Raw genomic sequence first — 15924 nt, 5'->3', positions numbered from 1 at the left:
CAAAGACAACTTTCCTTATGTTTTCTTCTCCCCCAAACTCAACTTCCTCAAGGAATCTTGCATTTCTCGTTTCAAAAAAGGATCTTGACGTGGGATTATAAAACTTGAAGCCTCGAGAGTGTTTAGCATAACCAACAAAATAACAGCTTACCGTCCTTGAGTCCAGTTTCCTTTTATGTGGCCTATAAGGCCGTGCCTCAGCTGAACAACCCCAAATGTGCAAGTGCCTAATGCTTGGCCTTTTGCCAGTCCAAAGCTTATAGGGGGTTTCGGCAACTGCTTTTCTTGGTACCCAGTTAAGAATGTATACTGCGGTCTTTAAAGCTTCTCCCCAAAGTGACTCTAGCAAGGAAGAATGACTGATCATACTCCTTATCATATCCTTAAGAGTTTTGTTTCGTCGTTCTGCAACACCATTCATGCTGGGTTTGCCTGACATAGTATATTGTAGAACAATTCCACATTCTTTGAGGAAAATGGCGAAGGGTCCTAGACGTTGTTCCCCCGATCCGTCATACCTCCCGTTAGTACTCACCATCATGATCTGATTTGACAGCCTTAATTTTATTTCCAAGTTGAAGTTCAACTTCAGCTTTGAAAGACTTGAAAACGTCTAAGGATTGCGACTTTTCATGTATTAAATATAGGTAACTGAACCTTGAGTAATCGTCTACGAATGTAATAAAGTACTGTTGTCCATTCCATGAAGCCATAGGGAATGGACCACAGATATCAGTATGTATAAGTTTTAAGACATCTGTAGCTCTCCTGGCTTCTAATTTTCTCATGTTTGTTTGTTTCCCCTTCATGCACTCTACACAAACTTGAAAGTCTATTAAATCTACGGGTTCAAGAATTTCGTCCAACACAAGCCTCTGAATTCTCTGATTAGAGATATGACTTAAGCGCTTATGCTATAAGGTGGCAGAATTCTTAGTTAATTTTTGTTTCGTACCACATGAACTTGTTTGCAGTATCTCGTTACACAGATTATCAATTACGGAACCGGAACCAACAAAATTTGAATTTTGATAGAGACTAATTTTATTATTTCTAAAGGAACAAGAAAATCTTGATTTAGTTTGGTCCAAACTAGAAATAGAAATTAAATTCTGTCTAAAAGAAGGTGCAACAAAGGTCTCAAACAAATCCAAATAAAATCCAGTTTTTAACTGTAATATGAAAGTCCCTATAGCCTTCACCGTAACTGAGAGTTATGGTGTGATCTCAAGAGGGGGGTGAATTGGGATTTAAAAATATTTTTCTAATTTAAACTTCACCAATTCACCACATTAAATCTCATTTAAGTTAAAGCGTGTATGAAAAATAAGAATGACAACAAATAAACATTCATACGCATGAGGAAATTAAAGTGCAGAATTTAAATGAGAGAGAGAGAGAGAGAGAAGAGAGAGAGAGAGAGAGAGAGAGAGAGAGAGAAGAACGAGCCCTTGCAATCTTTATGCAAAAATGGTTAAACTTATTGCAACCGGGCTTTGATTCCAATTGAGAGTTATGGTGTGATCCCAAGAAGGGGGGGGGGGGATGAATTGGAATTTAAAAATATTTTGCTAATTTAAACTTCACCGATTCACCAGATTAAATCTCATTTAAGAATTAAAGCATGTTTGAAAAATAAGAATGACAACAAATAAATATTATTCATACACATGCAGAAATTAAAGTGCGGAATTCAAATGTGTGTGTGTGTGTGTGTGAGAGAGAGAGAGAGAGAGAGAGAGAGAGAGAGAGAGAGAGAGAGAGAGAGAGAGAGAGAGAGAGAGAGAGAGCGAGAGAAGATTTGTTATCGAGGTTCAGCCAATCCTGCCAACGTCCCCGCCTTAAGCCAACAACCCAAGGATTCCATTAATGCTCACTTAACGAGTAGAGCGATACCGATTACACCCTCTCCTTATGGGGCGAGGAATACCCCAACTCAAATTACTGGACTGAGCCCAGCCAACTACCACACCTTACAGGATGATGCTCTTAGTTCTCCTTACCGGATCTGAACCAATCCAGGACTTTCTTAACTGGTCTAAGTCCATTTGAGACTCTTCACAGGGCGAGTCTCCCTCTTCAAGCCACGCCTAGAATACAAAGATATTTAATAGAATTTGCATACAAACAAATTTTTCTAAACTAAGTAGGGGTGTACAACATTAAATTCTAATATGTGCTCTCATATGATTTGGAAATGAAGCTCATGTAGAGTATGAGTTTTCTCTCAAAATATTTTTCAAGTAAAAACTTGAGAGTTTGGAAAATGATTTTCTTTTCTAAAATGATTGACCTTTTCAAATTCAAATAAAAAAAGGCTACCAAACAAAAAGTATGAGAATGAATATATGCTTTAGTCTTTTTCAAGAAGCTTTTCAAGCCAATATATATTAATGAATATATATATGTATATGCTCAAAACTCTTGAATAATCCAAAAAGTTTCTCTAAAAATATACTTCAAGATAAGTAGGAGAAATTAGGATTTTACACTCAAAATGATTGACCTTAGTAAAATTAATCCCAAGAAGGCATTCAAGTAAAATATCTGAGCAAGAATATTAGCCTAAGCCTTCAAGACATTTTTCACAAGAAATGTCTCCAAAAAATAATTTTCCAAATAAAAGAATAGGGGAGAAATTTAATCTTTGAAAATTATACAAAGGCTATCAAGCAATATATATATAAACTTGAATATATATGCTCAAATCTTTTTTAAAACAAAACCCCCCAAAATATTTTTCTCCAAAAATATTTTCAAATGAAGAGTAGAGGAAAAAAATTGGTCTTTGGAAAACATGAAAATAAAAGGGCTATTAAGCACAATATATATATATATATATATATATATATATATATATATATGAAAGATAATATATGCTTAGGCCTTTTAAAACAAAATTACCTCAAGAAAAAAGAAACCTTTGAAGCAAGAATATAAGAGTTGATATGTGCTCCAAGCTTTTTTCAATAACCCACAAGATTTTCTCCCAAGAAGAATTTTCAAAATAAAGTAGTAGGAGAAATATGAAATTTAAAGCACAAAGGGGTATAAAAATAATAGAGAAACAAATAATAAGTAAGTATACTCTCAAGGGGTTTTTCTCACCTTTTACAAGTGTTTGGGGTTGATATTTATAGGCTAAAACCAAAACTAGCCGTTTTATAGCCATTGGGGGAAGATATAATATAATATTTTAAAAAATTAGCCGTTTTTGCATGTAGGGGCACTTTCTGAGGGAACACCTTTCAGTTTTTTGGACATAACTTTTACTATAGAAATCCAAATTGGACGTTCTTAAAATCAACAGAAAGTTAAGAAAAAATCTCACAACTTTTATGTTAAATACGTTTTAAGATAAGAAGTTATGAATTGATAAAAATGCCCATCAATGAGATGGAAGAAACATGAAGGGAAATTTTCTATTACGTACAACTTTCAATGTGTTGGCCATAACTTTTTCTATACGATTCGAAATTGAACATTCTTAGTATCAACATAACGTTAAGAGAAAATCCCACAAGTTTAATGTTGAACCCTTGTTTAGATAAGAAGTTATGGATTGAGAAAAATGCTCATTTATACTATCTAGTCGGTTGGCCGGTCAATTGATCCCTTTGTAAAAATTAATTTTTGATTTCTTTTAACTTCAAAACCATTTTAAAACATTTGTATAAGTTAGACATTTTATGAAAAAAGTTTTTCATGTTACTTGGAGGTTCTATGGTCAATCTAAGGTCTTGGTTGAGCTTCAATTTAGATCATATGATATGTATGCACACATTAAACCTAAATAGTTATTACAACTTAGAAAATAATGAATAAAGTCTTCAAGTCTTCTGCTCCTCTGATTGTCCATGGAATACGCCTTGGAATATGATCGTTGGTGTGCATTCAAGGTTTCAATATTGCATCTCTTATTTATGTCTTTTGCATTATAAATCTGTTTAAAGACTAAACGTACACATGAGATGTGGTTTGTCATAATCAAAACAGGGATCGGATTAAAAAAGTCAACAATCTCTTCCTTTTTGATGGTGACAAACGGAGGAACAAAATTGGGTTAGCCTGAAAAGGCTCCCCCTCACATTATGGATAATTCAAAAAGATATTCAATATAATTCAATTCAAACATGAAGACTTCATCATTTTCCAAGTCATGCATTTAAGCTCAGTGGTTTAATGTGTGGTTTATATATTAAAAAAAAAAAAAAACTCAATTAAGCACAAAGCTCATTTTCTATTTTTGAAATGTAAAGGCAGGAGAATGAAATATAATTTTGCTCTTTAACCTTTTCCTCCTTTTGTCATCAGCAAAATTGTCAAAAAAAAAAAAAAAAAAATCTCCTTTGAAAAGAAGACTATTTAAAATTGTAAAACCCTTAAAATGTAAAATTTCATGACACAAACAAATTTTAACAGAACGTGTCAGGAATGCATCTAAGCTCACAAGTAAGAGATAAAATTTAGAGATAAAATTTAGAAATTATAAGATCATTCTTTCCATAAAAAATTAATAACAAATTCTCCCTTGGATATTACCAATAAGTTTTGGGGATAATGCTTGTTGAAAAAGAAATTTTAACATAAGGATTCAAGCAAGTAAAGAATTTTTTGGTATACATTTAATAACAGTCCATAATATAATCAGAGAACTCAACCATATAGATCTAATTTTTTTTTTGAAATTTTAGAATAAGATCATATGACAAATTTTAAAAGATTGTGGCAAGCAACAAGTTATCACTTAAGTTTTTCAATAAAATCATCATGCTTTAAAGTACACAAGCCACAGAAAATTTTAAAATAATTTTAAGCCAAAAATATTGATAAGTATAACAAGATAAAAAGTTATTTTCAGATGCTTCCCTTTCCATTTGAATACTAACTTAGATGCTTGTGGCCGTTGGCACATGGTTGGCATATGGCCCTGAACTCTAGTCCTTGCTCGTCCATTACGCCGTCGCGATTCACGAACCGCTTCCCAAACGCCAACCTCATAATGTTTTTGAATGCCACTGTTCTTCACAGAAGAAGCTTTTTCCGAGTTTTTTCCCATTTTAACTTTTTATTTTTTAAATATATTAAATAATACCTTTTCCGGGAAAATATTTCCCGAAATAACCCTGACGTAATCTCGCTACTTGGAGTAGCGAGATTTAAACTAATCTCGCTACTTCAAGAAGCGAGATTTAAGCAAATCTTGCTATTTGAAGTAGCGAGATTTGCCACGTGTCATTTCCATAAAAAAAATTATTATTTAATATATTTTTTTAAAAAAATGATAAATCAGGAAATAAATTATTTTGCGTAATAAATTATTTCCCGATTTATTCGCAGAAGAATTTATTACGTAGAATAATTTTTTTAAAATATATATTTTCATATTAAATATAAAGATAAATATATATTTTTTTGAACAAATCTCAAAATTTTAAAATATATATTTTTATATTTTCACTAAATCTCAAAAGCACTATCTTCTGTTTAAAATTTTAAATTAAAGCGATTCATATATTATTTTGGATACGACAATTTAATTTTTAAAAATTGCTAACAAATGATCATAATTTAAATGTCTTGTTGATAATTAGGCGGAATTATATTTAATAAATAATAAATTAACAAAATGTAAAGAGAATTATTTAGAATTTGAAATGAATTTTATTTACCGTCACGTTACAAATCCCCAAAACTGCCACCGGTTTTCTCTCCTCTCCAGAAAATCGTCGCCGATTTTTCTCCTTTCTCAGCCAAAAATCTATTTTTTTCAATTTCTTTTACTTATTATATTTTCTGGGTATTTACACCCAATTCTATACCTTTTTTATATGTATATTCAAAATATTTTTTTAAAAAAGCTAAATTTTTATAACTTTTTAAAATTTTAAATAATAGAAAATAAAAAATATCTTCCACAACTAAGCAAGTCTTTAACATTTTTTTTTCTCATCTCTTATAATAAAGATAATTCATCTTTACTTTGAATAATAAATGTATACATAATTATCATATCTTAATCTTCTCTCATTTTTTTTTTATTAATTGAACAAAACAATAAGTGAAAACACCTAAAAAATAGTCTTAGAAAGAGTATCCGACATAATTAGAATTCACAAATAAATACATTAATTACACAAATCTTTAATTCAAGAATATTTAACCTCAAAAAAGCCAACACATTTTTTTTTTTTTTCCTTAGAAAGAATCAACTTTTTACTTTGATTTTTTTTATTTATCGATCATAAAAAACCAGTTAATAATTAAAATAAAAAATTATATTTAGGAATTTGAATTCGAGAGTCAAATTAATATTTGGGTAAAATTATAAAAAAAATATTTATTTTTGTACAAATGCATAAAAATCATATTCATAATTTAAATTTCAAACTCTAAATATATATTATTATTTTTAAAGATTTTTTAAAAATGAATAATATTTTTGAACGTTATATTTTCTATCCCTTTAACAAACTGTCAGTATATATAAATATATATATATATATATATATATATATATATATATTAATTTCAGGTACAATTAAAATTAGTAATTTAAAATAAAGTTCAAATTTTCAATTTATTATACAATAAATTTTTTTAATATATAAATTTTTATAGAAATGACACGTGGCAAATCTCGCTACTTCAAATAGCGAGATTTGCTTAAATCTCGCTACTTGAATTAGCGAGATTTGTTTAAATCTCGCTACTCCAAGTAGCGAGATTACGTTAGGGTTATTCCGGGAAATATTTTCCTAAAAAAGGTATTATATAATATATTTTAAAAAGAAAGGGATAAAATGGGAAAAAACTCAGCTTTTTCCATTATCTTCTGCAATAGTAGCCCGTACGACTTTGTTCAACTAATGGGGAGCATAGACTTAGACCTTTATCTATAATTAAAATTGTGTTTGGGAAAGCGTGAGGTGGGTGTGAAGTCCATGTCTCACCTTTGACTTTTGTGATAACGTCTCCTGAAATATTTCCAACTCCAAAACAACTACAATATTTTAAAAACTTTAACTATCCCATAGGCCCCACGGTGCAACTATGATGTCAGAACACCAACCTTGGTTGTTGGTAGGTCAATTAAGTCTTTTTCTTTTTTAGGGTTTCTGGGTAAGCTCTGTGTGTTTGTGTGTGTGTGTGTATTAGTGTGTGTTTTATTTCAGTAAATATTATTTATTAGGCAGGGTGTGTTGAATGTTGATGGGTTCTCCTTGAACTTTATAGAACTCTTTCGGTCTTCAATAGTGGAATATGTGGCACGACATACACATTCTAAATTATTACCTATTTCATGTACACATGCATGTGATAGGTTGGGCGATCGTTTTACTATTATGAAAATTGTTGGTGTGTTTTAAAAATAATTCATCAATTGGTATCAGAGCCTATACCCGGATTTATCATGGCTATGGACATGAAATTTTCAAATTAGAAATTTCTTAAATCATTTTCAATTTATGGATATGATTTTAGATATATTTGAAATATATGTATTGATTTATGACGACGCAAGAAAAACATCACGGTTAATTAATTTAATCCTTAGAAAAGATTAGAATAATGTATAGATTAAATTCTATGGATAATGTTTGTATTCAGGTTTCTTGGATTGATTGAATCGAATAGAGATTTCCATTCTTTAAACATGGTTTACGTTGGCTAACTTGAACATTTTAGACACTATATATACATGTATATATGTGGGGTCTGGCTGTAGGTGGGGGAACCTCATGTTTTTTAAGAAACACATGAAAAGAAAATCGATTTGAATCCTAACTTAGATGCTTTTATCTACTTATACAGATACCAACGGTGAAAAATTCATTATGACAGTACAAGCAACAATTTTTTTAAAAAATTACTGGATAAAGATTTAACATTTCATCCAACCAATAAAGTCATTTTATAGAATTTACATGCATTAGAAAATTGAAATTTAGTCCTACAATGGTGTTCATATATTCAAGAACAATCCATATCATAGTATAATTCTATAACGGTTCATGGATCCATAAAAGATTAGGACTCGAAAAAAAAAAAAATGATACATATGCTATAATAAAGCTCTATTTTAATTTCTAATGATGGGGCACAGCTCCCCTGTATACTCTCAAGCATACATAAGCGCATTTATACCTAAGGATGAATTTCATTTAAAAAAATTCATCATATGTTCATCCTTTATAATAAAACTTAGCATGCGGGATATTATAGACATTTAGCACACAAGGTATTCCAGAATACCATCAGGACTCAAAGATAAAAACAATGGAAGAACAATGCATATGAGTCCATAGGGCAAGTGATTTTAAATCCTTTTTCATAAGGATGGGCTTAAGCTCCCCTGTATATTTTCATGCATACGTGAATGCAATTAGTTAGAGGATGATGTTCATTTACATGCACTCATCATATATTCATCCTTTCAAAGGATTTCAACATGTAGTAGATACTAATCGTTTAGAACATACGTATAACTTATTGCATTTTAATTAGCATATGATAGCCAATCGAGGCTATTTTCAAAAATAATGCAGTAGTTGTAAGAACCTGACTCGAGAATTTTGGATTAAATAAATGAGAAAAGAGAAGGGAAATTTAAAATGTGAAAACAGCAGGACTCGTAGACGAGGCTCCTTCTCTCGTTGACAAAGTCTCTTCTATAGCTCGGCGACGAAATTTAAAGGTTTGTCGATGAGTAAATGCCGAGAGATTTTGGGAATTATGAAATCTCAGGCTCGTCAACAAGGCCACGCCGTCGTCGACGAACACCCTTCTTCTACTTGTCGACGAGGTTGGCCGGGTCAACCAAGTTATAAATATCTCGTTCATTGCTTAGTTGCTAAGAAAACTAAGATTCTCTCTTTCTCTCTCTCTAGAATTCAAAGGGGACTCTCTTTCTCCAAGGTTTCAGGCTGTCTGTTACCCGAATCAATGATCCGACGTTGCCACATGGATCAAGAGGAGAATCTCTACATTTATAGTGGATCAGATCTTCGTTTTGAGGATTTTTGGGTTTTTTTCAAAAATCAAGGTAAAAGTCTGATTTCGTTTTTGGTTCTGTAGATCGGTAGTGGTTGAGATTATGTTGAAGTATTGTTCTTCGATTTTTAGGTTTTGGGGATCCCGTGTTGTTGTTTTGGACCGATTAAGTTCATGTTTCGGTTTTTGGGATAAGGTAAGGGGTTTCTGTTTATATAAGTTATTTTTGTAATCTAAATTGGTAAAACTATGCTTCACAATTTTACGGATGTTTTAGTTACTTATTTGGGAAAATTAATCGGGTGAAATGACGGAATTTTCGGGTTACAGTTTTTGGAAAAATTGGGGATTTTGGGTATCATCTCCGTTTCTGTTGGAAAACTATGTATTTAGTTAACAATGTAATATAGAGATGACCATACCTTTGATTATTTAAATTGTATTTTCTAGAATATCTGATATCAGATTGTTTGTTTACCCAAGTAAGTGTGGAATGAGTTGATATGTTGAATAATGTATTCTGTGAAAAAGCGTGTCGGTTAACTACCATAGGCTGTGAGTAATTGAAATGAGATATAGGAATGGGAGTTCCAAAATGTTCCAGGTTTTGTGAAAATGCTGAGTCGGGATAAAACCGAAAGCCTAGGACAATCGAAGCGTGTCGGATAACTACCGAAGACTGAGATATGAGGCGTGCCGGAACAATACCATAGGCGGCTGAGTCGGTTAACTACCGTATCTCTAAGATGATAATACCAAAGATCAACACACTTACTATATGATTTTCTAAAAATATCCTTCAACAATATATGTATTTAAAAACTCCAAGGATATCTAATCAGGTGGACTTGTAATATTAAAAATATCGAGTCTTTGAATAGAAAAGCTCACTTGAATATAAAATATTTAATCAATAGCTAAAGCTCTTTTCAAGTGGTAATCTTATCAAAGTGATTTAATATATATATGCACACTCAAGATCAACTTCCTAAATATTTTTAAGTTTTCTCGCAAGTTCAGGCGATTGAGGTCGAAGGCCCAGGCGACTGAAGTTCCTTAGTGCTTCGAAAATCAACTTGGATACAGGTTAAGGCAACTGAAGTTAGGTTTAGGCTACTAAAGTGGCAGGTTCAGGCGTCTGAAGTTGGGCAGGTTCAGGCGTCTGAAGTTGGGTTCAGGCTACTGAAGTGCTTCATTAGAAATTTTTTGAAGATCTTCATTTCAAATTTCTTCATTAGAAATTTTTTGGTTTCGTGCAGTAAGCCTATATCATTGGTGGAAAGAAGAATGTCATCGACATATAACACCAAAAAAATATATTTACTCCCACTGAACTTGTGATATACACAATCATCAACTACATTCGCCTCAAAACCATACGAGGTGATGACTTGATGGAACTTGTGATACCATTGACGGGAAGCTTGTTTAAGACCATAGATGGATTTCTTTAATTTACAAACCATAAACTTTGAATCTCCCGATACAAAGTTTTCCGGTTGTACCATATAAATTGTCTCATTAATGTCTCCATTGAGAAATGCAGTCTTGACATCCATTTGATGCAGCTCTAGATCAAAATGAGCCACCAATGCCATTATAGTTCTAAAAGAGTCTTTCGAAGATACCAGAGAGAAAGTCTCTTTGTAGTCTACGCCTTCCTTCTGAGTATAGCCTTTGGCGACTAGACGTGCTATTATCTCTCAACATTACCCTTTGAATCTCTCTTGGTTTTAAATATCCATTTGCAACCAATGGGCTTCACACCTTTGGGAAATTCGATGAGATCCCAAACATCATTTTCCTTCATAGACTTCATCTCATCCTCTATGACATTAATCCAATTTTGAGAGTTAAAACTATTCATAGCTTGACATAGGTTGATCGGGTCATCCTCTGTTAAACCAACGCCATCCTCATGTTCTTGTAGAAACACGATATAATCATCTAGAATTGCATTTCTCCTCTCTTTACCTGATCTCCTTAACGGCAATTCTTGGGGTGGCAGTTCTTGAGGTTGTTGAGTTTGTTCTATAGGTGGTGCTTAAGGAAGAATTTCATTGTTGTCTTGCTTGAAAACAATGTCATGAACATTGTTCTCTAATATCGGAACTGTGTCTTGAACAACAATAGGTATAGAAACCTAATCGCCGTCGATAACAGATTCTTCTTCAAAGACAACTTTCCTTATGTTTTCTTCTCCCCCAACTCAACTTCCTCAAGGAATCTTGCATTTTCCGTTTCAAAAAAGGATCTTGACGTGGGATTATAAAACTTGAAGCCTCGAGAGTGTTTAGCATAACCAACAAAATAGCAGCTTACCGTCCTTGAGTCCAGTTTCCTTTTATGTGGCCTATAAGGCCGTGCCTCAGCTGAACAACCCCAAATGTGCAAGTGCCTAATGCTTGGCCTTTTGCCAGTCCAAAGCTTATAGGGGGTTTCGACAACTGCTTTTCTTGGTACCTAGTTAAGAATGTATACTGCGGTCTTTAAAGCTTCTCCCTAAAGTGACTCTAGCAAGGAAGAATGACTGATCATGCTCCTTACCATATCCTTAAGGGTTTTGTTTCGTCGTTTTGCAACACCATTCATGCTGGGTTTGCCTGACATAGTATATTGCAAAACAATTCCACATTCTTTGAGGAAAATGGCGAAGGGCCCCAGACGTTGTTCCCCTGATCCGTCATACCTCCCGTTAGTACTCACCATCACGATCTGATTTGACAGTCTTAATTTTATTTCCAAGTTGAAGTTCAACTTTAGCTTTGAAAGACTTGAAAACGTCTAAGGATTGCGACTTTTCGTGTATTAAATATAGGTAACTGAACCTTAAGTAATCGTCTACGAATGTAATAAAGTACTGTTGTCCATTCCATGAAGCCATAGGGAATGGACCACAGATATCAGTATGTATAAGTTTTAAGACATCTGTAGCTCTCCTGGCTTCTAATTTTCTCATGTTTGTTTGTTTCCCCTTCATGCACTCTACACAAACTTGAAAGTCTATTAAATCTGCGGGTTTAAGAATTTCGTCCGACACAAGTTTCTGAATTCTCTGATTAGAGATATGACTTAAGCGCTTATTCTATAAGGTGGCGGAATTCTCAATTAATTTTCGTTTCGTACCACATGAACTTGTTTGCAGTATCTCGTTATAGGAACTAACAACATCAAGCATACACAGATTATCAATTACGGAACCGGAACCAACAAAATTTGAATTTTGATAGAGACTAATTTTATTATTTCTAAAGGAACAAGAAAATCTTGATTTGTCCAAACTAGAAATAGAAATTAAATTCCGTCTAAAAGAAGGTGCAACAAATGTCTCAAACAAATCCAAATAAAATCCAATTTTTAATTGTAATATGAAAGTCCCTATAGCCTTCACCGTAACTGAGAGTTATGGTGTGATCTCAAGAGGGGGGGTGAATTGGGATTTAAAAATATTTTTCTAATTTAAACTTCACCGATTCACCACATTAAATCTCATTTAGGAATTAAAGCGTGTATGAAAAATAAGAATAACAACAAATAAACATTCATACACATGAGGAAATTAAAGTGCAGAATTTAAATGAGAGAGAGAGAGAGAGAGAGAGAGAGAGAGATGAGAACGAGCCCTTGCAATCTTTATGCAAAAATGGTTATACCAATTGAGAGTTATGGTGTGATCCCAAGAAAGGGGGGGGGGGTGAATTGGAATTTAAAAATATTTTGCTAATTTAAACTTCATCGATTCACCAGATTAAGTCTCATTTAAGAATTAAAGCATGTATGAAAAATAAGAATGACATCAAATAAACATTATTCATACACATGCGGAAATTAAAGTGCGGAATTCAAGTGTGTGTGTGTGTGTGAGAGAGAGAGAGAGAGAGAGAGAGAGAGAGAAGATTTGTTATCGAGGTTCGGCCAATCCTGCCAACGTCCCCGCCTTGAGCCAACAACCCAAGGATTCCATTAATGCTCACTTAACGAGTAGAGCGACACCGATTACACTCTCTCCTTACGGGGCGAGGAATACCTCGACTCAAATTACTGGACTGTGGCCAGCCAACTACCACACCTTACCAAGATGATGCTCTTAGTTCTCCTAACCGGATCTGAACCAATTCAAGACTTTCCTAACCGGTCTAAGTCCATCTGAGACTCTTCACAGGGCGAGTCTCCCTCTTCAAGCTACGCCTAGAATACTAAGATATTTACTAGAATTTGCATACAAACAAATGCTTCTAAACTAAGTAGGGGTGTACAACATTAAATTCTAATATGTGCTCTCATATGATTTAGAAATGAAGCTCATGTAGAGTATGGGTTTTCTTTCAAAATATTTTTCAAGTAAAAACTTGAGAGTTTGGAAAATGATTTTCTTTTCTAAAATGATTGACCTTTTCAAATTCAAATAAAAAAAGGCTACCAAACAAAAAGTATGAGAATGAATATATGCTTTAGTCTTTTTCAAGAAGCTTTTCAAGCCAAAATATATTAATGAATATATATATATGCTCAAAGCTCTTGAATAATCTAAAGAGTTTCTCTAAAAATATACTTCAAGATAAGTAGGAGAAATTAGGATTTTACACTCAAAATGATTGACCTTAGTAAAATTAATCCTAAGAAGGCATTCAAGTAAAATATATGAGTAAGAATATTAGCCTAAGCCTTCAAGACATTTTTCACAAAAAATGTCTCCAAAAAATAATTTTTCAAATAAAAGAATATGGGAGAAATTTAATCTTTGAAAATTATACAAAGGCTATCAAGCAATATATATATATAAAAACTTGAATATATATGCTCAAATCTTTTTTAAAACAAAACCCCCCAAAATATTTTTCTCCAAAAATATTTTCAAATGAAGAGTAGAGGAAAAAATTGGTCTTTGGAAAACATGAAAATAAAAGGGCTATTAAGCACAATATATATATATATATGAAAGATAATATATGCTTAGGCCTTTTAAAACAAAATTATCTCATGAAAAAAGAAACCTTTGAAGCAACAGTATAAGAGTTGATATGTGCTCCAAGCTTTTTTCAATAACCCACAAGATTTTCTCCCAAGAAGAATTTTCAAAATGAAGTAGTAGGAGAAATATGAAATTTAGGAGAACTAAGAGCATAACTCATCTTTTCAAAATACCAGAAAATATGCTTTACTTGTAAAATCATTCATATCATAATTCACTTCATATAAAAATAATGTTCATGCCACACATGTGCCATTAAAGTCATACTTCATATTCTAAAATTGTGATTTTATGGCATCTCATACATACATATACATTTTAATCATCATAACAGTATTTTCCCAATGGTACTGTCGCGACGTCCCGGGAGCGCGTGTGCCCCGGGCGGCGAAATTAAAATCATTTTAATATTTTCAAAGAAAAATATGAAATGTCGGAGTCGCCACTAACCTTTAGTGTGGTTAGAACACATGATTACTACCCCGTTAGGGGTAGAATCAGTCTACATTACCAGAGTTGGGGCCGGGAGTTCGGTTACGCGAGGGGAAGGTACGAGCACCCCCTACGCGCCTGTTCTTACGAACGGTACCTAATTAATTTGAAATTATCCCTAAGTTAGTCTAATAATTCTTTAAATTATTCCTTTTTATGAATTTATAAATATATGTAAAAAAATAAATAAATAAATAAATATATACATATATATATATATATATATATATATATATATATATATATATTCCCTCAGAACTTAGGATACGTGAAGCCCAAAGGCTAATACCCCCCGCAATTAAATCATAGGGATATAAATACGAAAATACTTAATACAATAATACAAAAATACTAAAAAGAGTAAATATTGTAATACAATAGAAACATAGAAAATAGTAAAAAATAAAAAATATATATATATATATGATAATAATAAGGCTAATACATCATAATGATAATACACTACATGTAATAGCTATTCTACTATGATAGTGATGCATATATATATATATATATATATATATATATATATATATCTCATAATATTAATAACATATAAATGTTAAAACAATACTTTAATATTATATATCGTAACGCGTAAGTACTAACATTGTACAATAATAGTATTATTAGAATGATAATATACCTATATCACACTATTAGCAATAGTAATACACATATATTATAACAATACTACTAGAATACTAATACACATATACCACAATAATATACATATCTTAATACGTAAATATTAATATTATACCATAATAATACTACTATACTAATAATACATATATATCATAATTTTAATAACTATACAATATGATTTTAACAAATACATGCAAAAACCCTAATTATAAATAATCAAAACTTTAACATAGTACTAACAAAACCCTAATATTAAGAATAAAGGAAACATTTAAGAACTCGCCAATAAATCAAACCCTAAAAGTTAAAAACAAACATGGAAACAAATAAGACGAAATTATGGAATTAGCCAATCCCTAAAATAAATATACAATATATGCAATAATAATTATGGAAATAATTGAAGCCTTACCATTAATGTACAATAAAAATGTGGAAACAAATTAAACCCTATAATACACATGCAATATATACAATAATAGAAACTATTACACAAGTAATATTACCGAAAGCAATTTAAACCCTAAAGTTAATAAATAAAACACGCGACAATAATTATGGGAATAATTTAAAACCTTACCATTAATATATTATGACAATATGAGAGACCAATCGAACCCTAAATAAAGCATATGATGAACAAAACCCTAAATATACCATTAAAACCCTAAATACAACACGTAATAATTTAAACCCTAAATACACAGTATATACTAAAATAAATAACATACTACAAGATAGTAAACAACAATAACATAGATACCCTAAATAATAAATAAGTATATCACAATGATTGAAAATACAATGATAATATAAAC

Source organism: Malania oleifera, chromosome 13, assembly GCF_029873635.1.
Source record: "Malania oleifera isolate guangnan ecotype guangnan chromosome 13, ASM2987363v1, whole genome shotgun sequence".
NCBI classification, from domain to species: Eukaryota; Viridiplantae; Streptophyta; class Magnoliopsida; order Santalales; family Ximeniaceae; genus Malania; species Malania oleifera.
Note: the sequence above shows the minus strand (reverse complement) of the source record.